Source organism: Passer domesticus, chromosome 16, assembly GCF_036417665.1.
Source record: "Passer domesticus isolate bPasDom1 chromosome 16, bPasDom1.hap1, whole genome shotgun sequence".
Taxonomy (NCBI): Eukaryota; Metazoa; Chordata; class Aves; order Passeriformes; family Passeridae; genus Passer; species Passer domesticus.
In genome coordinates this window covers 4122170-4142952 of record NC_087489.1, presented here as the reverse complement: position 1 = coordinate 4142952, position 20783 = coordinate 4122170, and the positions used below count along the sequence as shown (strand labels likewise).

General features: G+C 41.5%; 1 protein-coding gene across 11 annotated transcripts in view; it reads right to left on the bottom strand.

Annotated features, from left to right (window-relative positions):
* PTPRT (protein tyrosine phosphatase receptor type T) overlaps positions 1-20783 on the bottom strand; it is a 445906-nt gene that overhangs the window by 168162 nt on the left and 256961 nt on the right. The gene's annotated exons all lie outside the window — the stretch shown is intronic.

The window sequence follows — 20783 nt, the reverse complement described above, 5'->3', positions numbered from 1 at the left end:
CAAACAAAGGGGACCCTGTGTCAGATGTGGTACAAGAAATGTTGTTGTAGAATCTTAGAATCACTGAATCATTAAGGTTGGAAAAGCCCTCTAAGACCATCAAGCCCAAGTGTTGACCCAGCACAGCCAAGCCCACCACTAAAACATGCCCCAGGTGCCACATCTAAGCTCAGGTTCATGCAGAATTCCAAGTTTTAGATGGCCTGACATCCTAGCATTTAGTCTCAGAATGCGTGAAATCCTGTTTTACAAGCCCATGCACAAATATATCAATAAACATTATTGTTTAATCCATTTATATCTAAAGCAAAGTGGCACGAAAATGTAGCACTGGAACTGCAACAGACTTTGGGGATAATTTGGTGAAACTACAAAGCCATGAAGAGTTTCCCCACTGTCAAAACAAACACACACCTGTATTGGTGTAATTTCACCCAAATGGCAGGAGGAATGATGCATTTGACTCCATGATATTAGAAGGCTAATTAATTATTTTATTATATTATATTATATTATTCTATACTATATCACACTATATTACACTACATTTAAACTGAAACTGAACAAGTACTCAACTCAACAAAATCTTGTGACTGCCTGCTGACCCACAGCCTGGACATGTGCTTGGCCCTGCCAGCCAAGGAAACAAAACCCCATCCCTCTGGGTGAACAATCCCCACACTGCATTCTGCTTGGGCACAAAACAGGAGCAGCGAATGAGATAAGAATTGTTTTGATCATTCTGTTCTCTGCTTCTCTCACTGCTCCTCTCGGATTCAGAGATTGTGAATCCCACACACCTGATCACTTGCTAAAAGGGGTTCCTTCCTAAAGGAAGACTTTAATCTCCAGGAATGAGGGTGCAAAGCAATGTGCTTGTCACCTCTCCAGCCTGCTTTATTCTTATTCCAGCCTAGCTCTCAAATGTAGGGACTGTGCATCCTTAGCAGTGCAGCCACTGAAACTCCATAAATGCTGCAAATGGCACTGAATAAATTCATTAAATACAGGGATGTTTTTCTTCCTGTTGGATCCCATTCTCCTCTGGGATATGCTTCCAACAGGCAGTTTAAAGCTAGCTTGAGCATGTCTTCACAAACAGGAGGCAAAAACATCAAACAGCTAAAAACCAGAGTGTACTGTCTGTGTGCAGTCCATCAGCCAGAAAATAAGGAAGGTATGAAGAAAGAAGAAACAGAAATTAAGAACCAGAAATTTTCAGCTACAGGGGTAATACTCTTGTGAGGATAATCCTCCTGTCCAGGATGTGACAAATCCAACTTGCTAGGAGATGGCTTTGAGACGTGAAATAAAGCTGCATTCAGCTGCACTGGACAGCACATGTCTGGTGCTTCTATTATAAGCAGAAATTAATACCCAGGTAGAAATAACCCTAAATCAGACTTATTTAGTTCATCAGCTGAAATGCCAGCCTTCACATAAGAATGCATTTTTGGCATTTCCAATCTTGCACTTCTTTGTGATAAAAAGCCACACTTGTCATTAATCCTGGACTGCTGATGGGGCAGGGAGGGAAGCTGAGAGTGGAGCCTACATCTAACTGCTCAGTGTCTCCTCTGCCAGCACAAGGGGGGATGTTCTGCCCAGCACAGGGATATTCCTGGCCAGCTCAGGTGCTAGGAAGGAGAAGGAGCACTCTGTGAGCACTGCTTCCACTTCCAGCTGGGAGGTTTACAGCACAAGGAAGACTTGGGCCTCTTGTAACAAGTCCAGAGGAGGCTGCAGAGGTGCCCCCAGGACTGGAGCCAGGCTGGGAGACATAGAAGAGTTCACCTGGAGACAAGAAGGCTCCAAGGAGGCCTCTGAGCCCCTGCCAGTCCCTAAAGGAATTCTTCCCTGTGAGGGTTGGGAGCCCTGGCACAGGGTGCCCAGAGCAGCTGGGGCTGCCCCTGGATCCCTGGCAGTGTCCAAGGCCAGGTTGGACAGGGCTTGGAGCAATGTGGGACAGTGGGAGGTGTCCCTGCCATGGCAGGGGAGGCACTGGATGAGTTTTAAGGTCCCTTTTAACCCAAACCATTCCATGATTCTATGTCTGATGATAGAAACCTGTGGATGTGCAGTGAGATCCAGCAGGGAGATTACAGATATCAAGAACAGTTTGGTATTGTTTTGTATTGAGTCACTTTCTGAGCAGGCAATTAATCCAGCTGCATTTAAACAACAATAATAATTAAAAAAAAAAAGACTGCTGCATTTAAAGAGTTATTCATGGACTGAGAAAAGAGCTTGGATTTCAATGAGACTTTAAAAAATGTCTGCTGGGAGTATTAACCAGACTGCTGTAATCCTGACACTGCTGTATGTTCAGATTACACTGAGAGCCCTGGCTGCGTTAGCAGCTACACTTTTTATAAGCTTGACAATGCATCAGAAGAGCTGTTTTATTTGTATTTTCTCCCACATAATGCCTCTATTAAAATCCTTTAAGGGTCTTTTCTTAGTGTCAGGCTGATCAGATAAAAATGGTCTCAAAGGAGTGCTGACCCTGCCCCTCCCACTGTGCTCTGCTCATACTTCCCTCGGGCATAAAATTGTTTTGCTTTATTTTGTTTGAGCTAAAATGCAAGCACATCCTGGAAAAGGGCAATTACTGGGCTAAATGCAAGGCATTGATTTTGTTCAGAGCAAACTCTTATCTGTCCTCCACTACCCCAACAAGTGTCTCTAGCATTTGGAAATGCACATTTGTTCAAATATGTACATTCCCATAAGAGCTAACCATCCATGGCCTTAATGGCACCGCACTGCTGACTTCAACACCCTGGCGGAAGGAGGACATGAGCATGAAATTAGAATTAAACAGCTGGTCATAAATTCTATCTAGACCCTTCATAAACATGTGTTGCTGGAGAGCATTGCAGCCATAGTTCAGCTGCAGGAATTTCAATATCTCTTGGTCTGGTTAAGGGAATAACTGGGGAAAGAACCAGTTGGCATCTCTGTCCTCTTTTCCCCCAGCTCAGTTTCCAACCACATTTCTGAGGACTCCCCATTTGCCTAACCTCATCACTGTTATGGTTGTGGCATAGTCTGTGTTGCTCTAAGTAATTTTCCAGCCTTAGAAATTGGAGATTTTGGGATTGCTGTTACTGGGTTTTCATTATTATTGTTGTTTCTCCTGTGATTATTATTATTGTTTTCTGCCAATATGAAATGGTGTAGAGAGAAAATCCCTCCAGATGGCCAGGGAATCAGATCATCCCCATCATATCAGAGATTCCTTGTGAGTATCCACAGCTGGTGACAAAAGGAGTGGCTGTTACTCCTGAATCATGAGAAAAATGGACAATCCTCACAGAATGGTTCTGAGTGTCTTCACTCTAACCAGACCCATCTCACTTTGCAGCTGTGACGCTCTTGAGTTTTAAATTTCACAGGAGATTTTCTGAAGATGAGGAAGGAAGAGAAAGTGGTTGTATCTGTAAATCTTGGGTGGAACTGAATGGATGCCACTTGGAGATCCAGGATATTTCTAATCTTCTCAGGATAAGTTATAACCAGCTAGGGAGCAAATGCTAACACATCTCCGGTAGGAATATTGTTATTTTAATAGCCAAGCAGTAATTATTTTTTTCTCTGCCCTTCTTTCTTGCCCTTTACTCTGAACAGGAACTAATCATTAACAGCTGGAAAACAACCAGCCATCCAACTGGCTTTTTCAGCACTTGTTGTAGGTAGGAATATTAGAGGAAAATGAGGTTAGGAATAAGGTATGCTCTTTATATAAATTCAGTGGCATAGTAAATGGAAAAAAAAAAAAAAAGTGTGTCTCACCATAAATGCTGTTACAACTTGCAGACCTGTGGTGCCAAGCTGTGGCAGTAGTTATTGGAATGTTTCAGTAACCTATTAACAGACCTTTTCTTAGAAACTCTTAGCTTTCTTTAACACACTTCCAGCAAATGGATTTCCAATAAGCTCCTTTCTCTTCTTTCCATTTCCAAATAAACTCTTCCAGGGCACAGTGGTGTGTTTGTGTGGAAATGGCTTTGCTGAGAAATTGAAAGGTAGGATCTGGATCAGTTCCCTGCATGAGCTCTGCAATATCCCTGAAAAGTGTCATGATCTGTATTTGGTGCCCAGAGCATTGCTTAAGCTACTGAGGAGAAAACTAATCTCTTGCGCTTTCATTGGCAGCACTGTCTCATAGAGTGATCCTAATGGGGTGGAAATGAGCTCAGCTGCCTAATTCTGTTAAAAACATAGGCTTTTTCTCACACATGAATGCCCATCTACTTCCTTCTAGCCTTGCTGAAGCCATGGCAGCAAAGAATCAAGTCATAGCTGCCGAAAACAGAACACACTGCTTTTTTTCCACTTCAGCTCTTTTTATTTATTTATTTATTTATACACAGTAAGAAACAGCCAGTGGAAGAAACTCTATTCATGCATAAAAAACCCCATTCTAAAGTTAAAAAAATCTTGATGTGGACAAATGAGCTTTTCCCTAACTTTTAGGGCATGACTAACTTCCTCATTAGGAGCATAATTTAAGTAGTGCTGTAAACCTTGATTTTATCATCTCTGTTTCACAAGCCACAGGTGAGGGCAGTGCAGCCACAGAACCAGAGATGCCTCCTGTCAATCCAGCTCCATCCAGCTGTGATCCATGCAGATAATCCAAACCCTTCCATGGGCTGCTGTGGTCGTGTGTTGGAGTTGTGTGCCTGTGGTTATCCAAATTTCCAGATCCAAATTTCCCAGCTGGTGGACAACCACTTCCCTGCTCCTCCCTATGGGATATGATGGAAGCAGGCAGGGCTGTAAATCAGCCTCTGCACTCCCATGTGCCTGTAAATGAGGACATCAGCAATCATGGGGCTCCCTGATGTGATTTAGTGAGCATGGTGGTGTTCGATCAAAGGTTGGGCTTCAGGATCTTAGAAGGCTTTCCTAACCTCAAAGATTTTATGACTGTTTTCTGCTGTATAAACAATCCTCTGGGTGTACTCTTAGGTCCATTAGGGTTGACCTTCCTGTCTGTGCTCATTAAAACAAAGACTCAATTTGTTAAGGGCTCTGGATAAGAGGAGACTGAGGTCAGACCTCTCTGGGGGCTGCAGCTCGTCCTGAGGGGCAGGTTGGGTATCAGGGAAAGGTTCTTCCCCAGAGGGTGCTGGCACTGCTCAGGCTCCCCAGGGAATGGACACACTGCCCCGAGGCTGCCAGAGCTCCAGGAGCACATGGTGGGATCCTTGGGGTTGTCTTGTATGGAGCCAGGAGTTAGACTGGATGATCCCTTTTGGTCCTTTCTACTCAGGATATTCTGTGATCCTATCAATTTTTTTAGTTCCAAGAAGAATGGATCCATACAGGACTTTGTGGGAAAGCTTAGAAACAGAACAGCAACACACTTTGCAGGGATAATAGTCTTTATCATGTCCATCATCATCTTCCCTTTGGAAGACTGCAGGGAATGTGCTCAGGCAACTCCAGTGCATGCTCTGAGGGAGCTGTGGGTGTTCCTCAGGCAGAAGTGGCTGTGTGAGGAGGACCCGGGCAGTCTGTGGGAGTACACACAACTCATGTCCCTTGTGAGAGACTTCCACGACTTCATTAAATCCTGATACTCCTCTTGTAAGGCTGTAGCTGTGTACTGATCGCTTGCTTTGCTATGCAAATGAGGTGAAGAGGGAGCTGATAAGGGAGCTGAAAAGGATGTGTCCAGGCCTCCACAGCAAACAGGGATTAGGGAATAGGAAATTTCAGTTTCCTTTCATAAAGTAGAGCTGAAGAGCAGGGCAATAACTTGATAATCTTTGGTGAATAATCCTGATTCTTGGGGGTTTGTTTGTTTGCTCGTTTGAGCCCAGAAGTTCCTCAAAGTTTAAGAAGCAAGTGGTCTCCAGTTGTCCTGGAGCGCTTTTGTAGATAAAATCCCTTCTGCTCTCTGCACTGGGAATGTTCACCAGCTCCTCAGCCTTCCTGGTGGAACAATGTCTTGACCTTTGCAGAGTCCTTCTTTCTGCAATGTGGGGCATGAATCAACAAACAAACCCCACATTTGAAACTAAAAGAGCAGAGATTTAAGTTGGATATCGGGAAGAAATTCTTCCCTGGGAGGGTGGGCAGGCCCTGGCACAGGGTGCCCAGAGCAGCTGGGGCTGCTCCTGGATCCCTGGAAGCGCCCAAGGCCAGGCTGGACAGGGCTTGGAGCAACCTGGGACAGTGGAAGGCCATGGCAGAGGTGGAATGGGATGAGCTTTAAGGTTCCTTCCAACCCAAACCATTCTGTTATTCCATATCCTGAATTAAACTGGAATGCCAGGCTGCCAAGATGCCAGTTCCAAAGTCAAATACATCAGCAGTGAAGAACTTGATGGTGAAGCAGATCAAATGCAGCACTCAGCAGCTGAAGCCTGATTCAAGAATGCTATGGATTTTCTTATGCAAGTAATCATTATGTGTCCATAAAGATCCACAGGATTCAGACAGAAAACAGATCAGAACTACTTCAATAGGTTAATGTGATAAGAGCCTCCCATGGAAGATAACTACTGCAATTATAAACGTACTTTTGCCTACAAAACACTGTTGCAAAAGGAACTAAGAAAATTGATGTCTGTGCTTTGAATAGAAGCACAAATCTAAACATATTAGATAAAAAGTCTGTAACTGTCTTTTTTCCACATTTTGTGCCTAATGCTTCAAAAGAATAAAAAGAACACACCAAATAAGTTGTACAGAGTAAAGAGACAGAGATGAAGGCTGCACACTCAGAAGCTGATGCTCTGGAGAACAAATTTTTTTCTCAGAACAGAGATCAAGGGGAAAATCCTCATTGTTTTGGGTATATTTTTTTTGTTTGGTTTTGTTTTTGTGGGATTTTGTTTTGTTTGTGGTTTTGGGTGTTTTTGGTTTTGTTGGGGGGGGGGAGTATTTTGATTTTTCTCCTAGAACTTTAAAACAGAGTACTGCTAAATACTAAAATCTTAAGTCTGCTATCCATCAATAGCATCAAGTGAGCTTGACACGTGAAATGAGAACACTTAAATGGCCTCAGATTTCAATTTCTACCTGTATCCAGTAGGAAAAATGTTCCTCTGGTTGAACAGGACAAAAGGGTTGCTGTTGATACAATAAATATTGTAATCATTGCATTAGAGACAGCCACCCTGCTTCATGCTTGGAAGATTCCAACTTACACCACAAGTGCTGTAACTCATGTATTTCTCTTTCATCTACAACTCCTGTGAAAGGTCAGAGAGTTGGCAAAATCCTGCTGCTGAGTGAGAAGAAGTTGGAATACACACTGGTTTTCTGGGGGGATATGCTACCTTTCAAGGCCCTGAACCATGCCAGAGCTGACTCAGGGACTGGAATAACTCCAATTTTACCAAAAGCTCTGGCATCAGCTCATGGATGTTATTAAAATTGTTACATAGCAACAGCAGGAATGAAGTGGCCCCTCTGCAGGAGCCATCCCCAAGAACTCGTGCCCCAAAAAGGTGCATGCAGGAGCATGAAGTGACAGAACAAGCCTGGCCCATGGATTGAATTTGTCATCAGTACTCACAGAGATCTGTCTCCAGCTAGCCAGAAATAGAGGGAAACAACTCTCAGTCACAGCTGACAGTCTGCTTTTATCTCTGTACTTGCTTTTCCTAGTCCAAAACTGTAACAGTAATCAAATGGGAATAAAAGAAGTTTTCTTTGATGAGCATGTCATGCTGATGAAAGGCAGCAGAAGTTCTCTGTGTAGACAAGAGCCACAAACATTAACAGACACTGGCATTTGGAGCTTTTCTCTCTGTCAGTCCTCAAAGGGGTGTTCTTATGAATGGAATCCTGCATAGGAAGGGAAGTTGCTGCTTAATTTCTGCCAGAGCTCCCAGCTTGTCCACCCTCATGGAGCACCGCCTGTTGTAAATCCCTGAATATTTCTGCATTTGCTACTGAATTCTGAGATTAAGACAAGCCTTTATATTAATAAAACAGTAGTCTTATCATTCAGCACTTCCATAATTGCTTTTTGTTGCCTTTGAATTTTCAGCAAATGTTTGTTTAGTTTGTTTCTTTAATAGGAAGGTCTGAACTTCAGATGTTATTTTGTCCAAAGCAGGCAAAGCTTTTGTCAGCCGATAATCACAGATGTTGATGTATTTATATTGACCTATTTAAAACCTCAAATGGTTTTAATAGGATAGGAGGATTTTTAAAAGGCTGTTTTCAGAAGCCTTATTCAAAAAGCATAATGGTCCCATTTGTCAAAAACGCAAGTGTGCCCTTTAGCAGAGACCCTGGACACAAAACAGACTTCAGACAAACTCCTTCCAAAATAGCTGCTCTCCAATTTTTCAATAGCTGACTGTGAAAACAAATTTTATCCCCAGCTCAGAGGACAACCATTCTGTTCCAGCCTGCTCAAGAAGAAATTTAAAGTTGAATCTCTTCAGCTCTTCAGATTTGAATGTGCCCTTCATGTCTTCAATCTTTATGGATTTTCACATGCAGTGAGGAAGGGCAGGGCAGGGAATCCTGAGGAAGGAAATGTCTGTGTGTGAGATGGAGCACATTCTGTGCTCCAAAGTGAGAGCCACTGTCAGCTTTCTGAAGTTTTTACACCATTTAAAAATTATTTTAGCCTGTGTTTGACTCCACCTGTGGCACAGGGTGGGTAACCTTGGAGATAAATTCTTCATGAGTCAGGAAATACTTGCACGTGTTCTTAAGACTTTTTCAAGTGCGATATTTACATCCTTCTATAATCCTGAGAGGAAACAGGTGGCAGTTCAATGTATCTGTGGCTGTTCAATTACACGCTCAGGCTCCTGGCAGAGGGCTCAGGGCTGGGTGGCTGCTGTGCAATTGCCCTGCTCTGGCAGCCAGCTGCAAAAGCACTGGAATCTCCCTTTCCAACTGGATTGCTTGTGTGTAATCTCCAACATGGAATTTTTCTTGAATGCTTTCCCTCTGCATCCGAATGCAAACTGAAGAGTTTTTTTCTCTCTACTTTCAGAGGTTGTTTTACATTCAAGTTATAGGAACTTGTAGGTACATTATGCTACAGACTGAACAATATAAACAGGTGCACGTTGGAATACATAGAGCAACTACAGCAAGGATTGCATCTAAAGGTCTCACTTTTCTCCCAAGGCAATAGAGAACTCTGTAGCCCAGATGTGCACTCTGAGGAGAGTACCAGGATTGTTTCAGCAGAAACACAGTGAAGAACAAAAAAACCTCAGAGAGAGGAAGCAACAAATTCAAAATTGTTTTTTTAAAGGGCCTTGCAGAATCCATGCAAGCAACCTTCCAGTTACACAAGGAAGGTTTGCTGGCACTGATGTGGCTGTTTTCCAGTGGTCCCTGGACAATGCCTTGGGTATTTGTCAGTGCAGTCACTAATGACACGCGGGGTTTCTCATTAGTGTGGCAGCAGTTCTGGAGGCTGAAAGCACATCTGTAAATTAGCAGCTACTGATCTGTGATCGACCTTTACTATGTGATCAATAGCACAGATAGCACCAGAATGGATAAGACTAAAGATGGAAATTGTTGGAAAAGGCACCAGTGAGATCAAACACATCAGTCTCTGAAGTCTTCAAACCACAGGTTACAACACACAGACCTTTAAATACAGCTTTTCCTGAGAATTTTTTTTGGCCACCTCTTAACCAAAGATTTAACTCAAAAATTGCTCTGACCTAAAGCAGCTCAAGTGGGTGGTGCAGATACTCAATGAACAAAGGCAGGGGTCACTGAACACAGCTCAAATTATGTGTCCCATCCTTACACCTCCATGCAAGAGGTTCAGAAGCACAATTCCTAAAGGAACACCTTTTGGTGTGACAATCTTATGGGATCCTATCCAACACAAATTCTCATATTGCTATGGGGTCTTGAACAGCAACAAACAGCAGCAAAGGAGATGGAAAAATAATATCATTCAACTTCTCCCAAGCATTATGTTTACATGAACCAAGAAGCTGAGCTCAGAAATGCCTGAGGCTCACAGGTCATTAGGATAATCCCCCCGCCTTTGGAGAGCACACTGCAGGAAATGATCTGGCACTGCAATTTCCATGCTAGGCAAGAACGCCCCAGGCAAAGAGGAGACTCATTCTAATACATTTCCCAGGACTGAGCTTTAATAGAATTAGTTCACTTTTTCCCTTTTATAATTCCCATTCAGCTATTCATAGTTATATTTGCTATATCAGCCTGCATTCTTCCCCCTAAGTGTGTACAAGTGCCTGTATTACAATCCTTATTTTGTGCTCTCTGCCCAGATGCTGCCCTGTAGAAGCACAATATGTATGTCTCATTATCTCTTTATGCCCACAACATCTCCTTTTATTTCCCTGAGCATTTTGAGTGCTACTATTTCAAAGCCTTCCAGTTTTTCATCATCTCAAAGATAATTACTGATGATGATGATGATGATGATGATATTATGTTATTATATGCTCAGGAATATTTCTCCCTCTCCCCTTCTCCATGTTTGATCCAGAGCATTAAATAATCCTCCTAACTTATAAGATAGGTAGGTCCAGAAGTTGTGTTTGGGATATTATGCAAGTAAATAAAAAAAAAAAAATCTAAAAGTGGCCCAAGAAAAATATTAGCTGGCAAAAAAATGCATTGTTCCTGATTACTGGCATCGTATTTGGATCTGCAGCATTCCCTAAATCCTGCAGTACAACAAATGCAACAAATAAAATCACTTACTAAGTTATAAAACAACTGAAGTGAGATTATGTAAATTATGGAAAAAACTCGATTCCTATCAAACAGGGGTTTTGCTGTCTTTTGGGAAATTTTTATACATAGGACATGAGTGTGTGAGAAATATTTCTGGATATCCCAAAGGAAGGTAGCAGGCACTCCATTATATCGAGAAACAGATATTTGCCCTAATTTTCAACCCAGTATCACAAAATTCTCTCAAAAAAAGTACTTGAAGATGAATTTTAGTGCACAAGTTTAGGCATCACATCATAAGAATATGAGTAAGCATAGAAAAATGTCACAAATAAATCATTAGGAAATAAATTTAGAAATCCAACACAGAGGGAGATGAGATGAGATGAGTGCCAGGCAGAACATTTGCAGAGCCACAAGAGAAAGGGGAATGTTTCAGACACTGCAGAAATACAGAGAGCCTGGAATATATTCCTTTTTTCAAATGGGAAGGAAAATCAAATCTCTCCCTTTCAATCACTTCCCTCCAAACCCTTCCAAAGTTTGTTTATTCAAATGAAACAGAACTTGGGCCAAAATGTAACCAAAGACATTTAGTACATCCCAAATCTCAGTTCTAATTCTGGAACTGCAAACACATCTGCTGAGATATGTCAGTTTTGCATTAAAAAAAAAAAAAGTGGAACAGAGATTTCTGAATAAATTTGACTCAACTCAGAAGTTCCTGTGGTGTTGTACATAATATCTTAGTTTCAGTTCTTAAAATAATATTTAGAATTTAAAAATAAGCACATATCCTATCCTGAGAGCATGAATTGAGAGAGAATTAATAGTTTCCTGTTGAAGTTATTTCACTAAACATCAAGAAGCATGAGATCCTTCTTTACTCCATTTTATAAGGTCTAAATCTCACATCATTGCAAGAGGTTAATAATCTACTTTCTCCTAATATTTGTTTCATAGTCAAAAATCAGCCCATGATACATGTCACTCATTGAAGCAATCAGAAGAATACACTCCAGTCAATACCATTTATTAATGTCAACCAGAAGAGCAATTATACCTCATCCAACCAAAAATAAACAGACAGGCATCACATCTTTGATGACAGCTAAAACTATCATCTCTACAGTTCTCATCAAGTCCCCACTGACATAAAATTTTACAGGGGTATGTGTGCTAGTTCTAGGAATCCATTACCTTGCAGTAATCAGAAAACAAAATTTTAGAGAGATATTCTGGGCATGTGCATGGAAACAGAGGGAAATGAAGAACATAAATCTTGAATGAATCAAAGGGGAAAGAAAAAAACAAACCACCAAAATGTATAATGGTTTCATTTGTCAAAATATACTCCAATGGCTTAATATTTTTTAGATTCCCTACATGCCTGTAAATCCAGTGTAAATCCATTACCATCAGAGCTGTAGTGAAAGTTGGATGCCAGAGGAAAGACGCTGGTGTTGGCTGTTTGATGAAGTGAACTCAGAATCACAAAGGCATGAAACATTCAGCACTCTCCTCTGCTCAGTGCCAGCCCAGGACATTGCACTGCCCAATGCCTCTCTTCTCTCCAAGTGAGCCCAGTCCTGGTGAGCACCAACACGTGGGTGATGCCCCAGGGATAAATCACTCACTTGGGGTATGTTGGGAGAAGTTTTATAGACTTAGAGATAAAAACTGGAGTAAGATGCATGTGCGCTCACCTGGATTTTGCTGCTAAATAAGAGGAGCACATTATTGGGTGGATTATACACATAATTGTTTGGGTTTTGGAAAAAAAAAAAGGTGAAGGGAAATATGAGAAAGGAACAAATGGAACAAGATGAAGTGGAGAAATATTGTATTCTGTATTGTTCCCTTGCCCTTAAAAACAGCACTGTCCCTTTAGATTGTCATCCTAAATTAGTACACTAAAGCCTGAAATGATCCTCTGATAGCACTTGATATAGCCACTGCTGAAGAATCCTAAAGCTTTCAGCCCCACTGTGTGAAATTCCCAGTAACACAATCCATTTTCCTCCCTTTTATGTACAAGTCTGGTTCCAGTGACAACAAAACGCTCCAGGCAGCAAATTTCTACGTATTAATGAATTTCTCAGGTGGTTTAAGCCACTTAATCCTTGGCCTCATGCCTTATAGCACCACCCAAGTCAGGTTATAAGCATCTAGAAATGCATTCTGATGTGTCTTTATTGCTTAATTATCAAGGTGAGATGCTCATATTAAACTGGGCATTTAATTACAGTTACACACATCTCCGAGCATTACCACCAAAAGATTTCCCTAGGTAAAGAATATAATTTATCTTTTTGCCCCATTGATGTTATTTAATTCTTGCATGACAGTAAATTATGTTTCAGAGCATAGTTTCAAATTTGCCAAATGGGTGTTGCAGCAGAAATTACAGACTAAGTTTTGCCTTTCCTTTGTTAATACCAGGCATAATTGCAGAGCTCTCCTCCATGAGTTTTTCTGTGAAGTCAACTCATGTCAAAGCAAGGTGATCACAGCCCTGCCCAGTAGGGCTAAATCCAAATCTCTTTAGTTGTGAGAAGGAAACCCTTTCCTCTAAACCCCTGCTGTGTGTTGGGCCCTCAGTTTGGGAAGGACATGGAGACACTCAAGCACATCCAGAGAAGACAAGGCTGGAGAGGGGCTGGGAACACAAACCCCATGAGGAGCCACTGAGGGAGCTGGGGGTGCTCAGCCTGGAGAAAAGGAGACTCAGGGCTGCCCTCATCACTCTGCACAGCTCCTGAAAGGTGCCTGTGCTCAGCTGGGGCTGGGCTCTGTCTGCAGCAGCACTGACACAACCAGAGCACACAGCCTCCAGCTGTGCCAAGGGAAATTCAGGTTGGATATTGGGAAAAAGTTATTACAGAAAGAGTGATAAAGTTGTGGCATGGCTGCCCAGGGAGGTGGTGCAGTCCCCATTCCCTGGGTGTGTTTAACAAAGCCTGGATGTGGCACTGGGTGCCAGGGTTTAGTTGGGGTTTTGGGGCTGGGTTGGACTCGATGATCTTGAAGGTCTCTTCCAACCCAGTGATTCTGTGAATTCTGTCCTGTACCAGCTGGGCTGTCACTGCTCAAGCATAGAGAAATGTGGGTCTGTCCTTCAGCTCCGAGCAGATGAGATGTGCCCCTCAAGCCCTCCCCTCCCAGGGTTTATCAGCATCTATAAAACAATCCACTTGGCAAAAGTACTGCCACTTCATTAATCAACAGGCTCCACCTGCCTGTGAGGCACAGTGTGAGAAGAGACACAGAGACAACAGATGGGAACCAGCCTTTGTGTGTTACATGCACTGTAATTATCTGTAGCTGTGTCATTCCTGACAGGTGACTGCCTCAGTTCTCCTTCAGTGACATGGCACAACCTCCTCACACAATCCAGCTGAGTGTTTCACTATTTCTAATGTTAAAAAGCTTTTCCTTAAAGTCTAAACTGAATCTTTCTTGCTACCATTTAACCCCATTAATTTGTATTCCTGTCCACTACAGACAGAAGGAAGACATTACTCTCTTTCCTTTTATATTCTTGAAGAATATTATGTTCTTTAAGTGCTGTCATCCCAACAAAACTGTTCTAATGACTAAATCTTGCTTTCCAGGTTGCTCTGTTTTCCTTCAGGCTTTTTCTGTTGCTTTCCACATGTAACTCTGCAGTGTCCAAAACTGGATTACGTTCTTCATTTGAAGCATTACTAAAATCTTATTACAGTCAAGAATAACTGTGTTAAGAAAAACTCTCCTCAACAGCTTCATGTCCCAAAGAATACCAGAAACAATGCAAAAATCCCTGTCAGAGGACAGGATTACCAAGTATACAGGTACCTGGTAGCTCTTCAGCCAGACCTCCTCTAGAACACCAGGAAACATTTTTTATTGGGTAAAAAGGGTGATGACAGAGGCAGTTTCTCTTTCAGCACATTCCAGAGAGATTCAACCCAAGGCACATTGTACTGCCAGACTCCCAGAGCCTCTTAAACAGCAATTTTTAAATTAAGCTGAGCTTAAACAGCAAGCTCAGCTTGCTGTGGAGCATGAGCTGACAGCAACAGTGACAAGGAGAAAACCTTGGGAGAATACTTAGGCAATTTCATAGTTTTGTGTTGTTCCCAAAATACCTGCTGCCAGGTTTGCACAGAGCACTTCAAAGATGGTCTACAGTGGCCAATGCCACCTCTGCAGGATCCAACTCAGCCACAGATCTAGATGGGCAGGGGAAATCTGCTGGAGGAGCTCAAAGAGTGTGCTGTAAGAAATCTGTATAAAGCACACACAGCCAGAAATGTGCCCAGTGAATGTGGAGTTCTTTGCTTTTGGGGTTTTTCACTTTGCTCATTTCCTTCCTTCCTTGTCAATGGATCTCTCTCCTGCAAGAGAGCTCAGGTTGGTCACTTCAGACTTTCAGGTACAGAATAAAGAACATATTCCAAGGACAGGGCTGCCCAGGTAACATGGCACAGAAATAAGATTTTAATTTATTTAATGTCTCATTAACATATTTAACCAAAGACAGAGCAAGGCAGTCCCACAACTCTGAATATGCCAGAAGGGACTGCTGTTTCTGTGGAATATCAGGAAAGCAGCAGGAAGAGGAGAGCCTCAACCCTCACAGTCTGTGGTATCCACTCTGGCATATTTGCAAGATTCATGATAGACTTAGTGAAAAAGGAGCAATGACTTTGTAATAAAGGAGAAACACAAATGTGTTACTGCTCAAAAATATGGGAAGTTGATACATTTGGAAGGAAAATAACCCAAATATCTGAAAGCACTGTATGAGAGAAACAATCCCAAGCATTTTTTTCACAAGCTGGATGAAGCAGGAACACTTTTCAGAAGAGATAAATCATGGTGGGTTTATCTAAGCCTCGAAGGATGTGACCAATCCACCCCTGACATTAATGAAGTGGTTTTGTACTGCCCCTTCATCTCCTCCTATATCCGTTTAGCCACCACAGGTACAGGTTACACCAGAAAACACAAAATTCTTCCTGTTCAAGATGCCATATCTCTACTAGATCCAGCAAACCAAAACAGGGCACTTCCATGCCACACAGAACCTTATGCATGCCCCATAAAAAAAAGAGCACCTGAGGTCATTAGGAAGAATCATCTTCTCCATCTACACTTCAAATTTCTAACTTTACACTGAACCAAACTGTCTAAAGTCTACAAAAACATTTTAATTCCTTTCTTCCTTTCTCCAGATACTTCAGGGCCTGCACTTGTTGAGAAAAAAAAAAAAAAAAACAAAAAAAAACCAACAACTCATTTTCTCTCCCAAGTTTATGGCACGTTGAACTAGAGAGCTGCAAATGAGGCTGTTACCTTGGAGGCAACAATTTTCACCTCAAAGCAGGGTCTGTGAGATCCATAGATTCCCCTTTTCTGTTTGTGTGTGGAGTTTTTTTGCCAATTGCACCAATAGCATTTACATTTCTGGAGGAGAGAAAAAGAGTATGATTGTATTAATTGTCAGACCACCTGGATTTTATATGGAATAACCTCTGAACTTGCATCAGTGATAAAAATGGTCCCTAAATCCAAACATATTGCCTGAAGTAGTGGCATCACATGTATTTCTGAGCACTGATATGGCAGAGTAATTGCAAAAGCAGATTACAGAGACTGTGAGGGCACAGCAGGAAATCACTGAACTTCAATGAACTCTACCAGCCCTGGACTCACTCATGTAGTGGAGTTTATAAATATTTTCCACTGGAACAGAGGTTCCAAATATTTTCTAGTGGAACAGGCAGTGAAGGTCTTCAAGATCTTTGAGACATGAGGTTTAATTATGGAACCTCTTGAATTGCATGTAAAATGTGTTTTGCCTTTAAAATAAGAGTGTCCTTCCTAATTCCGCACTTCTCTCTTCCCAAAATACACAGTATACACATTTTTTAACATGCAACAGTGAAAAAAAAATGTAATCTTGGGAAAGGCTTTTCAAAAGAGGTTTTTGTTCAAAGCCCTGCAGTCAGCATGGGTGATAAAAAAGGAGCTCTTTGAACAGCTTAGATGTCTCACTTTGCCATAGAGGACGCTGAGTTTGATCTGCCAGCAATCACACATGTAATCCTTGTAGTGCTTTTGGATGTGTGATCCCTTGTTTCTGACCCAGTGGACATTCTTTGAAACAGGCCTTGAACAAACTCTGTATTCTCCCCAAAAAGCATCTGAATTTCACTGAGTGTTGTGAGCATTAACAGGGACAGTCACATCTCTGCAGATTCGTTTGTGAATGTACACTTCACCTCATGGAAGAAAGAGGAGAACAAAAAGAGGAACCTGGCAATAAACAACTTCTTCCAGGTCAGAGACAAAACACAGAAATGTTCAAAAAAGAAAAAAACAAGAAGTTCTTACTGGGTCCTGCTGTATTTTGCCCACTTCAAAAGCAGACCAGTTGCTATCTAATAAAAAGACCTCTCCTATACAGAGACACCACAAACAATGAAAATAAGTTTTAAAAAATTTTTTTTTGCTTTCTTTTCCTTAAATGAAAATGCATTCTCCAATCTTGTCAAGCCATGAGGCATAAAATTTGAGTCCAGAAGATTTTTAATTGTCATTTAACAATTATGGAATCTTACATGAACTTTTCTAATCCTCAGGCACAAAAATGCAGAGATATCCTTGGACATGAAGCTATGGAAAAGCTCAAGATGCCGTTACAGCCAAGTTAACACAGCACTTAGGAGGAGTTTATGGATGTATGTAATGAAAAGAAGTTTAATGTCCTTAGCTACCTAAGATGTTAGTCATGTTCTAGTAATGTTCTAGCAGCAGCTGAAGCTAAGCACTGCTCAGTGAGTGACCCCACAGCTGACTCCAATTCAGCCCCCAGTGACGCCCTCAGCACAGCAAACACAGGTGTAGGGGAAGAAGAGTAAAAAAGCAAAGTGCCACTGTTGGAGGACAAAATCCAAGAAATCTTCACTAAATGTTACAAAGCAGAAGGTGCAGAGTCCCCAGGCAGGTGCAAAGGAGAGCCCTTAATTGCAAAAACCAGGCCTTTTAAAGCAGTTACCCTGGAATCAGTTACATCCCATTTAAGAACAACAAATGTAATTCAAGCAACCACCACAAACCACAATGTGAGCACGTGATGGTTCTATAATTTGTTTTTCTACCTCTAATTCATCTTAGTCACTTTCCCACAGCCCTTTTCTGCTTAGCTGGTTTAAAATTTATTTTTAAAAGCTTCTGGTTTTAAATTTCTCATCTTGGTGGCTGGTGGTAAATTGTTTCCAGATTCCTTCAGAAGTTTTACTTTTTCGTTTCCTTTTGTAAGCATATTGGTTTCTTGCTTCTTCTACAAGATGCAGGTGCCCAGGCTGCCTCTGTCAGGCCTAGGCAAGGCTGAGGAGGATCTGGGACTGCCCTGAAGTAGCAGGCCTGAGCCATTAAGGGTAACAAGGCCCTCGTTTTGTAAGTCTTTACTTATATACAACAACTAAACAACCTCTGAAACAATATTAACCTGCTAAACACCTTGAACCTTCCACTGCAGGAGGTCTGGAGGCAGATTTTGGCTCAGTGCTCCTCTGCGCCCATGCGTAAATCCACCCCCATGGTTCAAGGCTCTCTGGCTCTAAGACCTCTCACTTCTTTCTCTTATTTCTTGCACCAGGACAAAAAAAAAGTGTGCACTCTTTTTTTTGACTAGGTGTTTTTCTCAAGTTCTGTTCATAAATCTATAATGTGCATGTCCCACTGCTGTCAATTAATGAATCAATCAATCAATTAATCAATCCCTGAGTGCCCTGATTCAGGAGTAAGTCTGTGGGAGACAAAGGCTGGGATACAGGACCTGGTGGTGGATTTTTATGTCACTGACAAGCTGCAGTGCCCGTGACAGCCACATGCAGCTCATGGTGGGATGTTCCTCTTTCCTTCTCCCCTCTCAGCAAAGCCATGCTCACATCTCCTGCACATTAACAGAAATCAGGAGCCCAGAGGACTCAGCAGCTGGTGAGCACACCACTACTGTGCATTTAATTCTGAACTATTTATTATATATCACACACCCTCTACATAAGAATAGTGGCATTTAATACTTGATAACAAAATGTTGTTGTACCAAGACCAATAAATATAATTCAACCAGCTAAACCAATTTGGTTTTTAAATCATCATCATCCAGTAGCAATTTTGGGATGACAGCAACTGGATTCTTCATTTTTCAGCAGGAAGGCTGCTGCCTGTGCCCCCAAACTTTTAAAAATGGGCTGTTTAAGGGAAAAAGTTTGACAGTTCAACAAAACTGCTGTTTTAGAATGGATGTGTAGAATTCTACAGAAAAAGCAGGTTTTTAGTACTGCACATCCTTTTATCTTTGGGTGGCATCAAAATCAACAGTAAGGTGCCCGCTACGGAGGATACATCCAGGAGTTGAAAAATTTCAATTTATGGGCAAGCTGATATGCTGAAAGAAATGCTTTGATTTTCCTTGGGCTGATCTTTGAAGTTTATGCCACTGCAGGCTCCATTTGCTGTTCTTACATCTTCAAAGGCATCTAAAAAACACCTTCTCCAGCCACACTTTCCTCTAGCAAGTTATTTGTTGAAGGAAAAAGAAAAAAAAAAAAACAGACAATGAAGGCTGCATGAACAACCAAGTTACATTCAAAAATATTTTTGCCAGACTTTGAGGAAGGAGAAAGGAAAACAAAGTAAAAATCTTGATTTCCAAGCTGTGGCCACCTTCCCACATCTGAGCACCACTAGGCTGGTGTGTTATTCCTGCCTGGATTCTCTGCAGCAATACTTTCATTTCAACCTTGCTGTCACATAAGAGATCCAACAATATCAAACAGAATTTATAGACATAAACACAGCTCTTGCCAGCAGCTACAGGCATAAAATACAGATATTCTGCTTGCTCCTTATTGTTTAATTTTAAATACACAGGGAGCGAAACCAAAGTTTGAGTCCATTCATTCTAACGTTATTAGGACAAGAGCAGGAAGCTCAATTAGATTTTGGGCTGAGCAGACAGATATCTAATGTTGTCTGCAGCAGCACAGCATAAAGGTAGAACATAAACCAGTCCAAGTCAATAAGGAATATGTCTTTGCTGTGCTCTTGGCCATTGGTGTTTGAAGGCACTGTGGCAGCAGAAAGCTCAGATATCTCCTAATTAGTCACAATGGGTAAACTGAATATTTACCTGTTGGCTAGCCTTGGCTTTATAAAATATTTACAGCTACACACACAGCCCAAAGAATAAAATGTTTTCTTTTCTTTTGCCTTTTTCTACTTCACAATACTGACCTTAATGTTAAAAACTTGTGGATTTTGCTCAGAAGTCACTTTAAATCTAAAAGAACTACTTGAAACCATGCTACTGGCTCCTTCTGAAACACTGGCTACTGAATGATTCTGCTTTCATTTTCCAAGGGAAAAAATGTCTGGCAGGTACACAGCAATCTCATTTTTGATATGGGAGAGGGACAGGGTGAAGGGAGAAATGATTTATGTGACTTTAATGCGATGTGAGGCAAGCGTGAGATATTATTAAGATATGGTCAATAGCACAAGGACATTTGAGAGCCCTTATACTTGAACACCTTTGTGGTGTTTCAATGCATCAGCTTCAAAAATTAGTTTTTAAAATAGGATCAAGTGATTTGAAATATCTTGGAGTAAAATACATCTCATCTAACACGTTCCTGATGAAGTACAAGCAAAACAGAACACCAAAATATATCAGTATGTTGTGCTACAATGACATGTGCAGATAAGAGGCATCTCTCTGAGTGCCCACTTTCCCAATAAATCATCTGTTTTCTCCCCTTTATTTCTTCCTTTCTTATACATCTCTTTTAAAGCATCAAATCAACTGTAAGATGCCATTGACATGTCTTTTTATTGTAACTCTAAAGAATCTCTAATATTAGCTGCATTTATGGTAAAGAGAACTGGAAAAGGTCAAATAGCTGGGAAAAAAGTGGTTTTTGTACCAAATGGCCAAAAGAGAGGAGGTTTTTTTGGTGATTTCACAAAGCAGCTGAAGAAACCAACCATCTGATGGTGAATATTTGATAGAAAAGATAACTGAAAATGCAATTCCTTCCACACAGTGCAGATCATGAACTTGG